Here is a 20,805-nt window from a genome sequence, read left to right as displayed (position 1 = left end):
TTCACACCACACATTGCCCTCAGACATGACATCTCCACTGCCTCCAGCCTTCTCCTCGCTGCAACATTCATCACCCATGCTTCACACCCATATAAGAGCGTTGGTAAAACTATACTCTCATACATTCCCCTCTTTGCCTCCAAGGACAAACTTCTTTGTCTCCACAGACTCCTAAGTGCACCACTCACCCTTTTCCCCTCATCAATTCTATGATTCACCTCATCTTTCATAGACCCATCCGCTGACACGTCCACTCCCAAATATCTGAATACATTCACCTCCTCCATACTCTCTCCCTCCAATCTGATATCCAATCTTTCATCACCTAATCTTTTTGTTATCCTCATAACCTTACTCTTTCCTGTATTCACTTTTAATTTTCTTCTTTTGCACACCCTACCAAATTCATCCACCAATCTCTGCAACTTCTCTTCAGAATCTCCCAAGAGCACAGTGTCATCAGCAAAGAGCAACTGTGACAACTCCCACTTCATGTGTGATTCTTTATCTTTTAACTCCACGCCTCTTGCCAAGACCCTCGCATTTACTTCTCTTACAACCCCATCTATAAATATATTAAACAACCACGGTGACATAACACATCCTTGTCTAAGGCCTACTTTTACTGGGAAATAATTTCCCTCTTTCCTACATACTCTAACTTCAGCCTCACTATCCTCGTAAAAACTCTTCACTGCTTTCAGTAACCTACCTCCTACACCATACACCTGCAACATCTGCCACATTGCCCCCCTATCCACCCTGTCATACGCCTTTTCCAAATCCATAAATGCCAAAAAGACCTCTTTAGCCTTATCTAAATACTGTTCACTTACATGTTTCACTGTAAACACCTGATCCACACACCCCCTACCTATCCTAAAGCCTCCTTGTTCATCTGCTATCCTATTCTCCGTCTTGCTCTTAATTCTTTCAATAATAACTCTAACATACACTTTACCAGGTATACTCAACAGACTTATCCCCCTATAATTTTTGCACTCTCTTATGTCCCCTTTGCCTTTATACAAAGGAACTATGCATGCTCTCTGCCAATCCCTAGGTACCTTACCTTCTTCCATACATTTATTAAATAATTGCACCAACCACTCCAAAACTATATCCCCACCTGCTTTTAACATTTCTATCTTTATCCCATCAATCCCGGCTGCCTTACCCCCTTTCATTTTACCTACTGCCTCACGAACTTCCCCCACACTCACAACTGGCTCTTCCTCACTCCTACATGATGTTATTCCTCCTTGCCCTATACACGAAATCACAGCTTCCCTATCTTCATCAACATTTAACAATTCCTCAAAATATTCCCTCCATCTTCCCAATACCTCTAACTCTCCATTTAATAACTCTCCTCTCCTATTTTTAACTGACAAATCCTTTTGTTCTCTAGGCTTCCTTAACTTGTTATTCTCACTCCAAAACTTTTTCTTATTTTTAAAAAAAATTGTTGATAACATCTCACCCACTCTCTCATTTGCTCTCTTTTTACATTGCTTCACCACTCTCTTAACCTCTCTCTTTTTCTCCATATACTCTTCCCTCCTTGCATCACTTCTACTTTGTAAAAACTTCTCATATGCTAACTTTTTCTCCCTTACTACTCTCTTTACATCATTCCACCAATCGCTCCTCTTCCCTCCCGCACCCACTTTCCTGTAACCACAAACTTCTGCTGAACACTCTAACACTACATTTTTAAACCTACCCCATACCTCTTCGACCCCATTGCCTATGCTCTCATTAACCCATCTATCCTCCAATAGCTGTTTATATCTTGCCCTAACTGCCTCCTCTTTTAGTTTATAAACCTTCACCTCTCTCTTCCCTGATGCTTCTATTCTCCTTGTATCCCATCTACCTTTTACTCTCAGTGTAGCTACAACTAGAAAGTGATCTGATATATCTGTAGCCCCTTTATAAACATGTACATCCTGAAGTCTACTCAACAGTCTTTTATCTACCAATACATAATCCAACAAACTACTGTCATTTCGTCCTACATCATATCTTGTATACTTATTTATCCTCTTTTTCTTAAAATATGTATTAACTATAACTAAACCCGTTTCTATACAAAGTTCAATCAAAGGGCTCCCATTATCATTTACATCTGGCACCCCAAACTTACCTACCACACCCTCTCTAAAAGTTTCTCCTACTTTAGCATTTAGGTCCCCTACCACAATTACTCTCTCACTTGGTTCAAAGGTTCCTATACATTCACTTAACATCTCCCAAAATCTCTCTCTCTCCTCTACATTCCTCTCTTCTCCAGGTGCATACACGCTTATTATGACCCACTTCTCGCATCCAGCCTTTACTTTAATCCACATAATTCTTAAATTTACACATTCATATTCTCTTTTCTCCTTCCATAACTGATCCTTCAACATTACTGCTACCCCTTCCTTTGCTCTAACTCTCTCAGATACTCCAGATTTAATCCCATTTATTTTCCCCCACCGAAACTCCCCTATCCCCTTCAGCTTTGTTTCGCTTAGGGCCAGGACATCCAACTTCTTTTCATTCATAACATCAGCAATCATCTGTTTCTTGTCATCCGCACTACATCCACGCACATTCAAGCATCCCAGTTTTATAAAGTTTTTTCTTCTCTTTTTTAGTAAATGTCTATCTATCTCTATGCTAAAGCATTGTTCAAAAGTAAAAGCTTAAGTTAATATTAGAGCAATGCAAATACTATTGTTAAATACACCCGGCTTTGTGCAGTGGTTGAGCCATTTTTGCTTGCTTTACCAAGTTCCTACATGGCTGAAATTAGTTTAGCCATGCAAATGTAATTCTAACTAAGCAGAGGAACAGACTGAACCTAGAAAAGCATGGTGACTTATGACTAAAACTCCCCATCACCAACCAGATATCACTGCCCTTGTTGACCTTCATCACATTTATCCTTCCCATTAATGATATCAACAGTTTCAGGAAAAGAAGGATATCATAAATCTTATATTTTTCATATTTTAATATTGCCTATTTTTATGAAGTTATTATTATTATTATTATTATTATTATTATTATTATTATTATTATTATTATTATTATTATTATTATTATTATTATTATTATTATTATTATTGTTATTATTATTATTATTTTATTATTATTATTATTATTATTATTATTATTATTATTATTATTATTATTATTATTATTATTATTATTAGTAGTAGTAGTAGTAGTAGTAGTAGTAGTAGTAGTAGCAGTAGTAGTGTTCTTGTACAAGTAGTACTATTTATTAAAGTATTTTCATATATTAAATGTTTGGGGGTCAACGAACAATCTGAAACTTTATGAAAGGGTCGATGAGCTAATGAGTGTGGGGACCCTGCGGGCTAGAAGATGAGCTGATGAGTGTGGGGACCCTGCGGGCTAGAAGATGAGCTGATGAGTGTGGGGACCCTGCGGGCTAGAAGATGAGCTGATGAGTGTGGGGACCCTGCGGGCTAGAAGATGAGCTGATGAATGTGGGGACCCTGCGGGCTAGAAGATGAGCTGATGAGTGTGGGGACCCCTGCTTCCTAGAAGATGAGCTGATGAGTGTGGGGACCCTGCGGGCTAGAAGATGAGCTGATGAGTGTAGGGACCCTGCGGCCTAGAAGATGAGCTGATGAGTGTGGGGATCCTGCGGGCTAGAAGATGAGCTGATGAGTGTGGGGACCCCAGCGGGCTAGAAGATGAGCTGATGAGTGTGGGGACCCTGCGGGCTAGAAGATGAGCTGATGAGTGTGGGGACCCTGCGGGCTAGAAGATGAGCTGATGAGTGTGGGGACCCTGCGGGCTAGAAAATAAGCTGATGAGTGTGGGGACCCTGCGGGCTAGAAGATGAGCTGATGAGTGTGGGGACCCCAGCGGGCTAGAAGATGAGCTGATGAGTGTGGGGACCTCAGCGGGCTAGAAGATGAGCTGATGAGTGTGGGGACCCTGCGGGCTAGAAGATGAGCTGATGAGTGTGGGGACCCTGCGGCCTAGAATCATTGTTTTATCTCAGCCCAAAAGTTCTCAATGGGATTCACTTCAAGGGAGTTTCCTTTCCAGTTATCAATGAAGGATACCTCATGGTCACGAAGCCATTGAACAACCGATTTCACTGTGTTTTAATAAAAACTTTCTACTTCACTGAGTGAAAGATTCGGACATACAATAATGCACCAATTCTGGGTACAATATTACACTTAAAGAAAGTGGGATCATTTTTCTAGGCTTCCCTAGACGTGCTCCTAGTGTGGTCATGTATGACATGAACACTGGTATACACTGGACGCTCACACATATTACTTCCTTCGATTGAAGGTCTACCTTCTGTGATCCAGTGATCACTGCAATTGTCTTTTGTGTCAGCGACTTACATCTGTCCCTATTAATTCGTCAGAAGACAAAAATTTCCGAGAGATTCGGCCCCCAAGACCACACGGTACAGAGGGACAACGGACACAAAAATCATACATCACAAAAGTTCAGAAGAGACTCACGATATCGTAATGACATAATTGCAAACAAACCGTACCAAAGATGGGGATAGAATCCGCGATCAGAGAGTCATAAAACTTAGGATGCAGCCAATAACCTGAGGAACTCATGAAATATCCCGCTTCGAGTTGACATTCCAGTATAACTGTCTCATCGACAAATGTGTCAGGGTGAGGACTTCGAACATTAAATTACTTTGGTGCCTACCACCCAGCATACGCCAATGATGAGCACCGTGTGTGAGTAATTTCCTTTCATCCTACTTGTTGCTGCAGCAGCTGAGCGTGCATGTGTGTGTGTGTATGTGTTAGCTATTCGTGCTCACCTATATGTGGTTACAGTTGTCGAATTATAGCTCCTTGCCCCGGTGTATTGTGTGTGTGTGTGTAAGCTTGCATGTGTGTGCCTGCGTGTTAATACTTACATATATGTGGTTGCAGGGCTCCTGGCCCCTCCTTTCAACTTACTACTTGCCAAGTTCACTTCTCCCTTGCTTCATGAACACCGCCGTACCTGCTCTTAAAACTGTGTATGTAGTCTGCATCCATCACAACTTCCTCAAGGTTATTCCTCTTGCTGTCCACCCTGAGTCTGAAGAAGTTCTATCTGTGCCATCAGTCCTAGTCTACCGTTTCTATTTTTCTCAGTATTATGTACGTGGTTATCATGCACCCCCTTGTTCTTCTTTCCTCTAATGTTGTTAGGTCGTAATTAAATTCCGGTCATGACTCTTTAAAGCTATTCCTAGATTTGCCAGACGAGAGTTGGCTGCATAGGTTATTCTTTTAATGTGTGTCTCCGAAAATATGCCTGACGCCCTTAAGTCTTTCACTGAGTGAGTTTTCAGTCTCAGTCCAACGAGTCTGTGCTCCTTGTACATGCATTGAGAATTAAATCAAGTCACGATTTATCTAATAAATTTGTGCTGTCTAGGTCATTTTACTGTTTCACCATTCTAAGGGATAAAGAATATTTATTAACAGTTGTGCTTTTAACTTGCAGCCGTGCCCTCATATTTGTGGGTGTGTACCGGCCTATTTGTAGTTACAGGGGCAAGTCATAGCTACTGACCCTGCCTCGTCGCTGGTCGCTACTAAATTCACTCTCTCCCTGCTCCATGACCTTTATCGTACCTTATCTTAAAGCAATGTATGGATCCTGCTTAAACTAAATTACTTTCGAGATTGTTTCACTTCCTGACAACTCTATGACTGAAAGAAATACTTCCTAACATCCCTGTGATTCATCTGTGTCTTCAGCTTTCAACTGTGTCCCCTTGTTGCTGTGTCCAATCTCTGGAACATCCTCTCTTTGTCCACCTTGTCAATTCCTTTCAGTATTTTATGTCATTATCACGTCCGCCCTATCTCTCCTGTCCTCCAGTGTCGTCAGGTAGATTTCCATTAACCTCTCCTCGTAGGATATACCCCTTTGCTCTGGGACTAGTCTTGTTGCAAACCTTTCCACTTTCTTTAGTTTCTTTACATGCTTGGCTAGGTGTGGGTTCCAAACTGATGCCGCATATTCCAACATGGGTCTAACGTACACAGTGTTCAGGGAATCGTTCAACGATTCCAAAGATTCCCCCCTTTTCCCCACCGTCACAGGTGCCCGCTCTGACCCCCTCCCGTCCCCGGACTCCCCGCTTCTTCCTGAAAAATTTTTCCCGGGTCCATTGGTCCCTTTTCCCTTTTAATCCCTCCCTTCCCCTCCGATTTTTCACTAATCTCTTGTGGGAACTTTAAACCCTTTTTTAAAAAGGGGCAGCCCAAATTTTCTTTTCTTGTTTCTGTCCCCCCTGTAAAGAACCCGTAGGTGGGGAAAAGGTTTTCCCCGTCCTGAAACCATGTTGATTTGTTTTTTGGTGAATCATTCATTTTGGGTGTTCCCCCCTTTTTCCCCTGATAATCTTCTCCGTGGTTTTCATCCCATACGTCAGTGACACTGGTCTGTATTTTGGGGTCTTGCCTGTCTTTTTTTTAAAAAAATTAAACCCATATTTTTGTTTTCCCCTAAGGAAATCCCCTGTTTCGATGGGATGTGTGAAATTAATTAAAATTTCCCAAAACGCCCCCTGCTCCCCTCTCGGGCCCCAAACTTTATCCTTTCCCCATTCCCTTTTAGGTATCTATCACCAGCCTCTTCCTTCTTCCTGGTTTTGTGTATTGTGCCCAAACATTTGGGGTTTCCCCACCTCCCCGTTCCTTTCGGGAGTCCCTTCTATTTCCCCTCTCTAAAACCCCTTTTTAAACTCCTTTTTCGCCCCCCAATCAGTTGTTTTGGTCTCTCCCCCCTTTCCCTTTCCCTTACCCCATTAAATGGTCCCCGACTGCTTTTTTTCCCCTCCTGATTTGGCTGTAAAAAAGCTTTGGGTCAGATTTGGCTATCGCTCCTTTTCATTTGGTCTTAAGCCTTTCTTCCCTTGGCTTTTGATTTCTGTCTCTACGACTGCTCTCCCTTATTCTCCTGGGCCCCTTTGCCTTCTTGTGCCTTCCTTTTCCCAAAGCACATTGGTTTTTGTCCCCCTGCCCTTTGGGGTGAACCATGGGCTCATCCTGGTTTTTTCATTTTTTCCCCAACCCTTTGGGTACAAACCTCTCCTCAGTTTCCCTTTGCATTTTTCTTTAAATTTTCCCCACCATTTTGGGTTTTTTTGGTTCCCCTCCCCGGTTATCTGCCCCACTGGACAGGGGGCTGCCCCCTCCATTTAACTTTACTGTGTATTTAAAGGTTAAAGTTCTGATCACGGGCCCCCAAGGGGTTTTTTCATATGTGATCCCCTCAATATCCTGCTACTAAAAGGTGAATACTGGGGTTTTTTCCGGGGTTTTCCCCTTTTTGGCCCCCTTCCTCTCTCTCTTTTTCCCCCCCCCCCCCCCCCCCCCCCCCATTCGGGAAAGTGCCCCTTACGTGTTGGCAAAATTTTTCCCAGAACCACCCCCATCACCCTTAGTTTTCCATGATTTTTGGCCCCCAGTGGGCCCAAAGTTCTCCCAATCGATTACCTTAGGGAAAAAGTCCCCCCTGATCAGTAGCTTTGCCTTGCATGCATCGGCTCTTCGGCCCAAACCCCAAGGTGTAAACCCATCCCTTTATTGCTCTTTTCTTTACTCCCTCGGCCTCCGCTGCCCGGGTGGGGGGTTTTCCATCCCCGAATTACCACCTTGGGACCTCCAGACGGGCCCCATTCCAAAATCATTTGGGCTTCCCCCCCGTCTCCCCCTCTCCAGCTCATGAAAATTCCTTTGGGTTTTTTTGATAAACGGTGCCACTCCTCCCCCCCCTTTTTCCCTCTGTTTTTCCTCGGGATCGATTTCCATTAAAGATGGCATCGGGTTATCATACCTGTACCCCGGTTTCGGGGAGGCGATGATATCCGGATCCCTTTTTTGGCCCCTTTTCGTCCCCATTTCCCCCCACTTTTTTTCCATTTTTCCCAGTGTTTGTTACCATATTTAGTTTCCTCCCCAACCCCTGTTTTAAAGGGCCCTTAAGGGGGAAAACCCTGGGTGTACTGGGGATTCTACACCAAGTTTTGGGTGGGCGAGAGGATTAGGTTTGTGTTGGGATGGTGTGATGGGTGAGGGTTCTGGGATGGTTCTGTGCGTTTTTCCCTTTTTGTTCTCTGTTGCTCTGGTTGCCCTCTGCGTTTCTATCCTTGTCCCCCCTTCCCAAAGCTCCTTTTCCTTTTATGCCCTCCCATCGCTGCTGTCTTTTGTTTGTTTTTTGTTCTGTCTGGGAACACCTTTTGTACCCTGTCAGATTTCGTGATTTTTTTGGGGGATCCTTTTTCCACACTTTGTCTGCCCCGAAAATCAGCTTGATCGGTCTTTTTTTCCCCTTTCAAGAAACCCTTTCCTCCTTCTAAAAAATTTTTCCAATCTCTCCTGTCCTCTTCACCTATTTCTCTGATGATGTTCTCAATCTCCCTTTCTTTCCCCTTTTGGCTTTCAGTGTTTCCCCCCGCTCTCCTAAGGCCCATAAAAAACACTGACTTTCCCCTTTCCCCCCCATTACCTTTCCTCTGGGGAACTCTGATTCCTGTCTGTACAGGGCCCATTTTCTTTTTTTTTTCCAGAATCCTTATAGCATGGTCTTGCCTCTGAGCCCATCACCTACCCCAAATCTGCACCCAGCTGTTTTTCCCCACCCCTTTGGGCCCCTCTTGGAAGGTTTAAAACCCCCCTTGGTGTTATTTTCCCCTTTCCCTTCCCCCCCCCGGCCCCGCTTCATATGTTGTTTTTCGGGGCCCAATACCCCTGTCACTCCTTCAGCGTTTTACCCTTATCCTGGCTACTGCAGTTTTAGTTGTGACTCCCAGTTTTCTTTTTTCCTCCTCCAACGTTTTTTAATTTTCAAGACAGCTCTGTCTCCATCGTGCATCTGAGCCCAGCTCCCCCATATTCCTTTCTCAGATAAACCTTCCGGCCCCCTGCCTCTTCCTTCAGTTTTTTGGGACCCTATTTTTTTTAACCCTGGTTAGGACATGCTAGTTTCCCAAAGGCTGTGGAACTTTTTGAAAAAATGAATGTGTGTTTTTATAAATTACTTTGTGTTTTATGTGTTTGTTTTGGCCTTCATGTATTTGTGTGTATTATTGTGGGGTGGGGGTTTAAAAGGTTTTTTTCCCCCTTGTGTTGTGTGTGTGAGTGTGTGTGGGGGGTTACCCCCCTAGGTCCCAACTATAGGTAGTTGCGGGGGTTAACCCACAAGTCTTGGCCTCAACTTTTCCTATTTTGCTACGGGTCCCCTCCCTGCCCAAAGTTTATCTTTCCTTTTCTTAAATTTATTTAGGGATTTTTGCCCCAGTACTTCACTTTTTAAGTTTTTCACTTATTTACAGCCCCGGCTGAAGAAATACTTCCAAAAATCCCTTGTTCCTGAATCCTATCCCCAAACTTTCTGGCCCTGTAAAACTTTAACCTTCAGTTTTTTTATCGTTTTTAAATAAGGTCTCCCATCAACCCCTCCTCATCTCCGGTGCCCCAATTTGGGATTTCCCTTTAAACCCTTTTTTAAGAGGCAAACCTTTTAAAAAACCCCCAGAACTAATCACGTTGCTTTTCCCAATTTTTTGTCCCTTTACTTGGGAAAAATTTGGTGCTGCATCCCAATTTGACGAATTAAAAAAGGGTTTTAAAATTAGAAAAAGGGGCGTATTCTTAAGTTTGCCGGGCCCATCCATGTGCTGCGGTTTTATTTGGTTTGATGTACACCTTGGATCTTCCGGAATAATTTTCCCACCCGGGACCCTTTTTCCCTGGGTGGGGTTTTGCATTTTTGGCCCCCACCCAGCCGGGATTTTTGGCTTTTTTTTTTTCCTTCCCCCAAATTTGTTTAACTTGGGGGGGTTAAAACCCTCAGGGGGCCACTTGTCGGACCATTTCCCCAGCATTTTAAAAGATTTTTTCGGGTCTTCCGGTTCATCCTTTTGTATTCTTTTAACCCCCCCCTTGCACCCATGTCTTTCCCACATATCAAGAATAAATTGTCCCAATTAAATTTTTGGGAACTCCACGGGCATATGGGGTTCCCGCTGACACCATTCAAAACCCCTCACCCCTTTTTTCCCTTTTCTGTCAGATAGTCCCTGATCCATTGCAATTTTTTCCTTTTATTCCTGCCTGTTCCTCTAGCCTTTGTACAACTCTCTTGTGCGGTACTGTTTAGAAAACTTTCTTTCAGTCCAAAAATACTCGCCCCTCTCTATTCTGTAATGTGTGTGTGTCTGTGTGTGGTTGTGTCTGACGTTTTGGAGTGTGTACGTATGTGTGTGAATGCTTGTGCATCCATTAGTATTTCTTCTGACTTTTTCAGTTTCCCTCAGTTTTCTAACGGTACAATTTTCTAATATCAGCAATCATTTTTATTTTCATTACTTCTTTTTTCTCTGTTGTTGTTTCCCATAAGTTTATTGTTGTTCACCTGTGCTTGGTGTTGTTCACCCTTTGCCATATTTTCAGAAGTTATGGAAAAGTTAATGAACTGCTGTCACTAATATTGTTGAATCTATAATTACAAAGTATGTTTGACTTTTCTTGTTTCTTTGTCTACCAATTCGCCAAATCTCTATTGATTTATGAATTTCAATGCCAATTGTTCTTTTTACCTGTCTTTTTTATATTTAGGTTCCCTCTCTGTATATCATATTTGTATATCTTCTGCTTGATTTTTTTAAGAGGATACAAAGACAGGTACCTGGCAGTAAATCAGATCTCAAACAAGCAACAATCCTCAAGCAGATAATGACAAAGGCAAACACGAAGTGTAGCTTTCGAGGTCCTATATACTCCTTTCACCAATATTTAAACTACGTACAGGTTGCAGCTGAATAGCAAGATGTTATTGAGCGGGAGAACAAAGAGGGTCGTACAATGCAATTGGTATTTCAGCTCAAACAAGACAGACCACTATGTGTTTACTTGACCAGCCTCAACGACAGTCTGCCCTTTACAAAGTGTGGAAACAGAACATCAATTCGGCCAGGAACCAGCACTCACCCAACTGCCTGACAAATATACCTGACAACAAAACAGAGAAGCCTGATCCCCTCTGTCGCAACTCCGACCTAACTTCCAGTTTGGCTGGTACAGCGGGAATACAAGAAGTGAATTTGTGATGAAAGCTGAATAAATTGTAACATAATCAGTTCAAACCATACGCAAAGAGTGTTCGTGGAAACTTGAGAAAGACTAAATAATGGTAATGATGTTAGGTGGTGAGTAACAAGGAAGACAGAGGAAGGTTGGATCGTTGGTCTGTTATATGAAGAGACGAAAGACATAGTGGATCATAAGATAGATCTACGATGGTGGATTTTTACCTTTGTCTTCCCATTTTGATTTAATTTTTTTTATTTTCTTGAGGCAAACACCTTGAGGTCTATGTGCCCGGTGCTCTCCTCGTCCGCCTTTGTCTACCAGCATCTCTATTTCCTCATGCTCAGTTTATCGTTTAAACAACATTTTCTCTTATTATAACACCATGAGCATATGTTAATCTAACCTAATAATTCTTAAAGCTGAATGATCCACAATAAATGAGAATCTTTAGTGAATACAATCTAATGAAAACTCTGCCTCTGGTCAACACGTTTTTCACTTAATCTATTCCACTTCCAGCCTTAGTGTACTACGGCCTGTGTTTTTATTCATATCCTACCTTCTTTTTAATTTCTTTAGATTTCTTTCTCTATCGTCTGGATTTTCTTCAAATTCTGAATTTTTTTTCACCATTCTTCCTTAGCCATTATTTAACCTGTTCCCCGTGCCCTCTGCCATCTTTGACCAGTCAATTCATCATATTTCTGTGTAAAATTGGTTTATTGCCCATTTCCTATGCCTAACTTTATGAAATATGCCTTATGGGGCCTATCCTAATAACTCATTATCCGTTCCCTGATGCTTTCTAACTCTCCAGAATTTTTTTTTATTTTCCTACGCTTTATTTTCACAACTAAGTTTTATCTGTATTAGTTGGATAGTGAATGTATGGGGGGACAGAACTGTAATATAAAAAAATATATGAGAAAAGTTAATGTGTGGGAGAATGAAATATGTTTGATAATGAACATATTGAAAAAGTTACATATGTTAGGAAGTAAATATGTGTGAGTTTTCTTTTTTTTTGAGGGGGGGGGGCTATAATTTTGTTGAAACTAGTTTGTAATGGTGGAGGAGTTAACTGAAGTGGTTATACTTGATTTAGTCGTGATGCTGGTGGTTCACTTTTACTAGGAATTATTTAATTTACTTGGATTTGTTTCAAGAAGTATTAGCAAAAGAAGTCCAAAAGTTATTTTAGAGCTCTATACATCACTAGTGAGGCCTCATTTAGATTATGCTGCTCAGTTTTGGTCCCCTTACTACAGGATGGACATAGACTCATTAGAGAACATACAGAGAAGAATGACTATAATGATTTACTGTGTAAGGAATCTCCCATATGAAGGTAGACTTAAAGCCTTAAATCTCCACTCTCTGGAGAGACGAAGAATGAGGGGAGATATCAGTGAAGTGTATAAGTGGGTGACGGGCATAAACGAAGGACATATTAATAAAATAATGAGGATGTCGAACCAGGTAAGAACCAGAAATAACGGATTCAAGTTAGATAAATTTAAATTTAGAAAGGACATAGGCAAGTACTGGTTTTCGAACAGAGTTGTGGATGCGTGGGACAATCTTCCGAGTAGGGTGATAGAGGCTAGGACCTTGGGTGGCTTTAATAAATATATGAGCGGGAGGGGCTGGGTTTGATTGGGTCATGGGTAAGGGAGTAAATTCTTGGGTAGCAATGGGTGGTGGTGGCTTTGATAAGGACCTGCCTTGTATGGGCCAGTAGGCCTTCTGCAGTGTTCCTCCATTCTTATGTTCTTATCAGTGGATGTCTCGTTGAAGTGAGTATTGTGGAGCAGGTGAAAATGTAGATATAGGATGGTGGTAAATAATGGTGACTGGGTGTTGTGTGGTACTGGTTGAAAATGGTAATGAAGATGAAAGATGTCATGATGGATAGAATAACTTAGTGTTGATAGAATAACTTAGTGGTGATAGAATAACTTAGTGGTGATAGAATAACTTAGTGGTGATAGAATAACTTAGTGGTGATAGCATAACTTAGTGTTGATAGAATAACTTAGTGGTGATAGAATAACTTAGTGGTGATAGAATAACTTAGTGGTGATAGAATAACTTAGTGTTGATAGAATAACTTAGTGTTGATAGAATAACTTAGTGGTGATAGAATAACTTAGTGGTGATAGAATAACTTAGTGGTGATAGAATAACTTAGTGGTGATAGAATAACTTAGTGGTGATAGAATAACTTAGTGGTGATAGCATAACTTAGTGGTGATAGAATAACTTAGTGGTGATAGAATAACTTAGTGGTGATAGAATAACTTAGTGGTGATAGAATAACTTAGTGGTGATAGAATAACTTAGTGGTGGTGGTTGTCTTGTTTATTGAATGCATGGGGAAGGTCTGGTTATATTTATGGATGGGGCGGTCAAGTATGTGGTAATTTTTGCCGAAGGGATGGTGATGGTGGTCTATATGGTAAGCCTAACGATGTTTAAGGTGGTAATTATGCAGAGTAGTTGTGTTAACGGAAGGGTTGGCCGAGTAAGGCTTAATGTTATCTGCTTGAGCGGTAATCGCATATATTGATGATAAAAGCTAGGAAAGCATTGGTTGTGGGCTGATGTATTGATGTTAGTGTGGCAGGTACAGTGATGGTGTTTTTCTTCGTGGGGTTTGTTACTGAGTTGTGGTAAAAGCTCCCGCAAGCACTGTTACGTCAGCGCACTCTTCGCCACTGAACAGTATCTCATTTGAAGATCAGCGTCTGGAGACACTTTCCTTTATGCTAAAGATCAAAATACTTCCCTCGTGAGAACATCATTGTGTGTGGCAGCAGCTGCGAGAGACAAACTCCTCTGTCCCTTCCTTTTTTCTTAAAGAGTTCCCAACTTCCTGGAAAAATTGAGACGCAAAGAGACGAGGTTCTCGCTGTAAAATATGTGCGTGTTTTATATATATATATATATATATATATATATATATATATATATATATATATATATATATATATATATATATATATATATATATATATATATATATATATATATATATATATATATATATATATATATATATATATATATATATATATATATGCAATAAGATCACAGTAAACAGGTGATTTCAGAATATGCAAAACAACCACTCTGAAAGAATAGAGAAATTGCAAGTGCTCTCGTGACTACTCACATTATCAAGGAACTATGAAAGTAAAGCATCCAAGGAAGGTATATAAGGGGGTCTGGGCAACACCTCACTATCAGATCCCACAACGGTTAAACACCTGACGCGCGCCGGCCCAACTGGACAGCTCCTTTGCACAACCACCAACAAACTATTCTACCCAAGAAAATTTTTAAAATTATTATTTCTCCAGTGTATTATTAAATTCTTCCCAAATTCTATTAATTATAAATAGATCTAATTTATATAAACCAAAGGAAATATTCATATTACTGTCAAAACTGCTTTTTATGAAACAAGATTCAATTATATTCCTGTCGACCATGGACTTGCATGATACTACTTTCTCAACTTCTTGAAAATCAATTGGATGGTTAAAATCTCTTACATGAATAAATAGAGCATTGGAATCTTGTCCAGTTCTAATGCTATATTTATGTTGTTTTAATCTTAGTTCGAGATTTTTACCAGTTTGACCGTAATAAACTTTATCGCAAATTTTACAAGGAATCTTACAGACACATCCATCAGCATTTTGGGGGGAATTCTTTATCAAAAGTTTTTTTTACTGTATCAAGATTTTTGAATACAACTTTAATATTAAAAGTCTTAAGAAGAGAAGGCATATCAACCAAGTTTTCATGGTAAGGGAGAACCAACATATTTTTAGTTGAATAAGGCTGGTTGTCCCTTTTTGGATTGTAAAAAGTATTTCTAGCAACTTTAAAAGATTTATCAATTAGATTTCTTCGGTATTTTAAATCATTACCTATTTCATAAATTTTGGATATTTCCTCATCTATGAACTCAGGACTACAAATTCGTAAAGCTCTCAAAAACATTGATGAGAAAACAGACAGTTTGACTCTATCTTGATGCGAAGAATAATAGTGGACATAGGAACAGTTATTTGTAGGTTTTCTGTAAATTTTAAATTTGAATTCATTATTACCCTTAATAATTAAAACATCTAGAAAAGGTAATGAGTTATTTTCTTCAAACTCAACAGTAAAGTTTATGAAATGGGCTAAGCTATTTAATTTTCCAAGGAAATGGTGTATATCTACATTTTTGGGCATAAGACACAAAATATCATCAACATATCTGAACCATTTAGCTCTATTAGGGAAGATTGTGTTAAGCAATCTTGTTTCAAAAAATTCCATGTATAGGTTACTAAGAACAGGTGAAAGAGGATTTCCCATTGCCATACCAAACTTCTGAGTGTAAAACTTATCATTAAATACAAATTTTGCATCAACAATGCAAAGTTTAATAAGTTTAATGATAGTAGGAACTGGCAATGGTAAACCATAGTTAACAAGTTCTTCAGATAAGAAACTTAATAAATCATCAACAGGAACTTTCGTAAACAAGGAAATAACATCAAAACTAACCATGTTAAAATCATTTAAGTCTGTCAAGGAGCTTAATTTATCAACTAAGTCTATGTTGTTTTTAACATTAAAGTTAGAAATTTTGCCAACAATAGGGCTCAAAATATCAACAAGCCATTTGGATAATTTATATGAAACTGACCCTATGGATCTAATAATTGGTCTGACTGGATTCCCTGGTTTGTGTGTTTTTATTAGTCCATACATGTAAGGTAAAGATGGATTAGTGGAAGTAAACTGTTTGACTGATTCATCTTTGCCTTTCAGTAGAAGTTTTATTGTTTTATTGAAATTGCTGTTAACGGTTTCTAGGGGATTTTTCCTAAGTTTCGAATAGGTTTCAATATCATCTAAGAGATTATTCATTTTTTCTTGGTAATCATTTTCTTTCATAATTACTATTGTCTGCTTTAGTAAGGCGCAAATTTTTATTGTTATTAAGTGTATCATAAGACTTAAAGAATCTTTGAGGACAATTGGGAATGTTTGGTTTTAACATAGAGCTATATACCATTCCTTTACTAATATTAATTTCACCAGAGGACAAATCAGAAAGTTTTTTCAAAGTTACAAAAGGCTTTTGCAATTTCAACATTATTAAGTTTTTTGAAGTTGCAAAACTTAGGCCAAAACCTAGAGCAGCAGTTGTATGTTTGTCTAAAATTTCATCTGATAAGTTAATTACAAAGTTGTTATTAGCATGCTTTGTCCAATCACTATTTTCAATTAAAATGTCTAATTTTCTTTGTAGTTTGTTTTTGAGTTCATTACAAATTCTTCTGAGTTTATTATAGCAATGATCCAACATACTGTGTTTCCATTCTGATGGAATGGCCTGATTAAAAGAGTATTTTTTGTTTCTCAATATTTTGAATGCTTCCTTCTCCTGTATTTCAGTTATTTCAATATGTTTCTGAAGAATAATTCTCATAAAATCATCAAAAGGACGATCTCTCAAGTCAAGGATGATATTGGGTAAAAGAGACTTGGGCAGAACTTGTTCATTTAAAAATTTTTTAAAAAAATTAAGTCGAATTTTTAACTTGTGGGACTTGATCAGTGCAGAAGAAAACTGTGAAACAAAAGATATATGATTAGGAAAGCTTATCGAGAACATTCTGAAGAGTCGTGTGGTATCCATTAATGCAATAAGATCACAGTAAACATGTGATTTCAGAATATGCAAAACAACCACTCAGAGTGGTTGTTTTGCATATTCATATATTGCATATTCATATATGCAGTTTTGACACAGGGACAAGGGGTCACAACTGGAAGCTGAAGACTCAGACGAGTCACAGGGACGTTAGGAAGTATTTCTTCAGTCATAGAGTTGTCAGCAAGTGGAATAGCCTAGCAAGTGAAGTAGTGGAGGCAGGAACCATACATAGTTTTAAGAAGAGGTATGACAAAGCTCAGGAAGCAGAGAGAGAGAGGACCCAGTAGCGATCAGTGAAGAGGCGGGGCCAGGAGCTGAGTATCGACCCCTGCAACCGCAATTAGGTGAGTACAATTAGGTGTATATTCACCTTTGTTGTAATCACCTAGATGTGGTTGTTGGGGTCGAATCATAGCTCCTGGCCACGCCTCTTCCCTGGACGCTTCTGGGTCACTCTCCCTGCGCCTTGAGCTTAATCATACCTCTTCTTAAAACTATGTATGATTCCAACCTCCTCTACATCACTTCCAAAACTATTTCACTTCCTGACTTCTCTGTCACTGAAGAAATACTTCTTAACATCTCTGTGATTCGTCTGTGTCCTCAACTTCGATCAGTGTCCCCTTGTTGCTCGGTCCCATCTCTGGAACATCCTGTCTCTGTCCACCTTGCCAATTCCTCTCAGTATTCTGTATGTGGTTATCATGTCCCCCCTATCTCTCCTATCCTCCATTGTCGCCAGGCTGATTTCCCTTAACCTCCCCTCGTAGTGCACACCCCCCTAGCTGTAGGACTAGTTTTGTTGCAAACCTTTGCGCTTTCTCTAGTTTCTTTACATGCATGGCTAGATGGGGATTCCGAACTGGTGCCGCATACTCAGATATGGACCTAACGTACACAGTGTACAAGGTCCTGAACGATTCCTTATTAAGATGACGGAATGCTGTTCTTAGGTTTGCTAGGCGCATATATGCTGAAGCAATTATTTAGTTGATGTGCGCCTCAGGAGACGTAGCCGGTGTTATATTCACCCCAAGATCTTTCTCCTTGAGTGAGGTTTGTAGTCTCTGGGATTATATTTGCTGTCTTCCATACCAGAGGTAATCTTGTTTCGATAGATGTGTTGAATATCGTTGTTAAGGGTACACATAGCGTCTCTGCATCATCTCTCAGGACTCATGGAGAGATGTTATTCGGCCACATCGCCTTTGAGGTGTCTAGTTCGCTCAGCAGCCTCTTCACTTCCTCCTCGGTTTTAGGTATTGTGTCCAACACTAGGTGTTGCACCCCACCTCTCCGTCTTTCTGGAGTCCCTTCTGCCTCCTTCGTGAAGACTTCTTTGAATCTCATGGTGTGTGTGTGTGTGTGTGTGTGTGTGTGTGTGTGTGCGTGTATGTGTGTGTGTGAGTGTGTTTATGTGTGTGTGTATGTGTGCTGAGTGTACTCACCTAGTTGTACTCACCTAGTTGAGGTTGCAGGGGTCGAGTCCAAGCTCCTGGCCCCGCCTCTTCACTGGTAGCCACTAGGTCACTCTCCCTGAATCATGAGCTTTATCGTACCTCTGCTTAAAGCTATGTATGGATCCTGCCTCCACTACATCGCTTCCCAAACTATTCCACTTCCTGACTACTCTTTGGCTGAAGAAATACTTCCTAACATCCCTGTGATTCATCTGTGTCTTCAACTTCCAACTGTGTCCCCGTGTTGTAGTGTCCAGTCTCTGGAACATCCTGTCTTTGTCCACCTTGTCAATTCCTCTCAGTATTTTGTAAGTCGTTATCATGTCCGCCCTATCTCTCCTGTCCTCCAGTGTCGTCAGGTTGATTTCCCTTAACCTCTTCTCGTAGGACATACCTCTTAGCTCTGGGACTAGTCTTGTTGCAAATCTTTGCACTTTCTCTAGTTTCTTTACATGCTTGGCTAGGTGTGGGTTCCAAACTGATGCAGAATACTCCAATATGGGCCTAACGTACACGGTGTACAGGGTCCTGAACGATTCCTTATTAAGATGTCGGAATGCTGTTCTGAGGTTCGCCAGGCGCCCATATGCTGCAGCAGTTATTTGGTTGATGTGCGCTTCAGGAGATGTGCCCGGTGTTATACTCACCCCAAGATCTTTTTCCATGAGTGATGTTTGTAGTCTCTGGTCCCCTAGACTGTACTCCGTCTGCGGTCTTCTTTGCCCTTCCTCAATCCTCATGACTTTGCACTTGGTGGGATTGAACTCCAGGAGCCAACTGCTGGACCAGGTCTGCAGCCTGTCCAGATCCCTTTGTATTTCTGCCTGGTCTTCGATCGAATGAATTCTTCTCATCAACTTCACGTCATCTGCAAAGAGGGACACCTCGGAGTTTATTCCTTCCGTCATGTCGTTCACAAATACCAGAAACAGCACTGGTCCTAGGACTGACCCTTGTGGGACCCCGCTGGTTACAGGTGCCCACTCTGACACCTCGCCACGTACCATGACTCTCTCCTGTGTGTACTCACCTAATTGTACTCACCTAATTGTGGTTGCAGTGGTCGAGAATCAGTTTCTGGCCCCGCCACTTTACTGTGTGTTACTAGGTCCTCCACCTTTCTGCTCCATGAGCTTTATAATACCTCATCTTAAAGCTATGTATGGTTCCTGCCGCCACTATCTCACTTTCTAGACTATTCCACTTCCTGACTACTCTATGACTGAAGAAATACTTGCTAACATCCCTTTGACTAATCTGGGTCTTCAACTTCCAACTGGGAGCCCTTGTTTCTGTGTCCCCTCTCTGGAACATCCTGTCTCTCTCCACCTTGTCTATTCCACACAGTATTTTGTATGTTGTTATCATGTCTCCCCTAACCCTCCTGTCCTCCAGTGTTGTCAGTCCGATTTCCCTTAACCTTTCTTCGTAGGACATTCCCCTTAGCTCTGGAACTATCCTTGTCACAAACCTTTGCACTTTTCTTATTTCTTGACGTGCTTGATCAAGTGTGGGTTCCAAACAGGTACTGCATAGTCCAATATGCGCCTGATGTACACGGTGTATAGTATCTTGAACGATTCTTTACTAAGGTATCGGAATGCTATTCTCAGGTTTGCTGGGCGCCCATATGCTGCAGCAGTTATTTTGTTGATGTGTGCTTCCGGAGACGTGCTCGTTGTTATACTCATCCCAAGATCTTTCTCCTTGAGCGAGGTTTGCAGTTTTTGGCCACCTAGCCAATACTCCGTCTGCGGTCTTCTTTGCCTTTCCTGATCTTCATGACTTTACATTTGGCGGGGTTAAATTCGAGAAGCCAGTTGCTGGATCAGGTGTCCAGCCAGTCCAGGTCTCTTTGGAGTCCTCACTGATCCTCATCTGATTTAATTCTCCTTATTAACTTCACATCATCTGCGAACAGGGACACTTCTGAGTCTAACCTTTCCATCATGTCATTCACATATACCAGAAATAGCACTGATCGTTGGACCCACCCCTGTGGGACCCCGCTCATCACAGGTGCCCACTGTGGTACCTCATGACGTGCCATGACTCGTTGTTGCCTCCCTGTCAGGTATTCGCTGATCCATTGCAGCACCCTTCCTGTTATATGCGCCTGATCCTCTAGCTTCTGCTCCAATCTCCTTTATCATAAAACTCCAGTAGGTTTGTGACACAGGATTTGCCTTTCATAAAACTATGCTGGTTGGCGTTTATACTTTTGTTCCGTTCCAGGTGCTCCACCACTCTCCTGATAATCTTCTCCATTGCTTTGCATACTATGCAAGTCAGTGACACTGGTCTATAGTTTAGTTCCTCTTTTCTGTCTCATTTTTTAAATATGGGTACTGCAATTGCCGTCTTCCATACCTCAGGTAGTTGCCCAGTTTCAAGGGATGTACTGAAGATTGTGGCTAGTGGCACACACAGCATTTCTGCTCCCTCTTCAAGGACCCACGGGGAGATGTTGTCTGGTCCCATTGCCTTTGAGGTATCAAGGTCCCTTAGC

The sequence above is a fragment of the Cherax quadricarinatus genome, chromosome 8, assembly GCF_038502225.1.
Source record: "Cherax quadricarinatus isolate ZL_2023a chromosome 8, ASM3850222v1, whole genome shotgun sequence".
Lineage (NCBI taxonomy): Eukaryota > Metazoa > Arthropoda > Malacostraca > Decapoda > Parastacidae > Cherax > Cherax quadricarinatus.
This window is presented reverse-complemented; position numbering follows the sequence as displayed.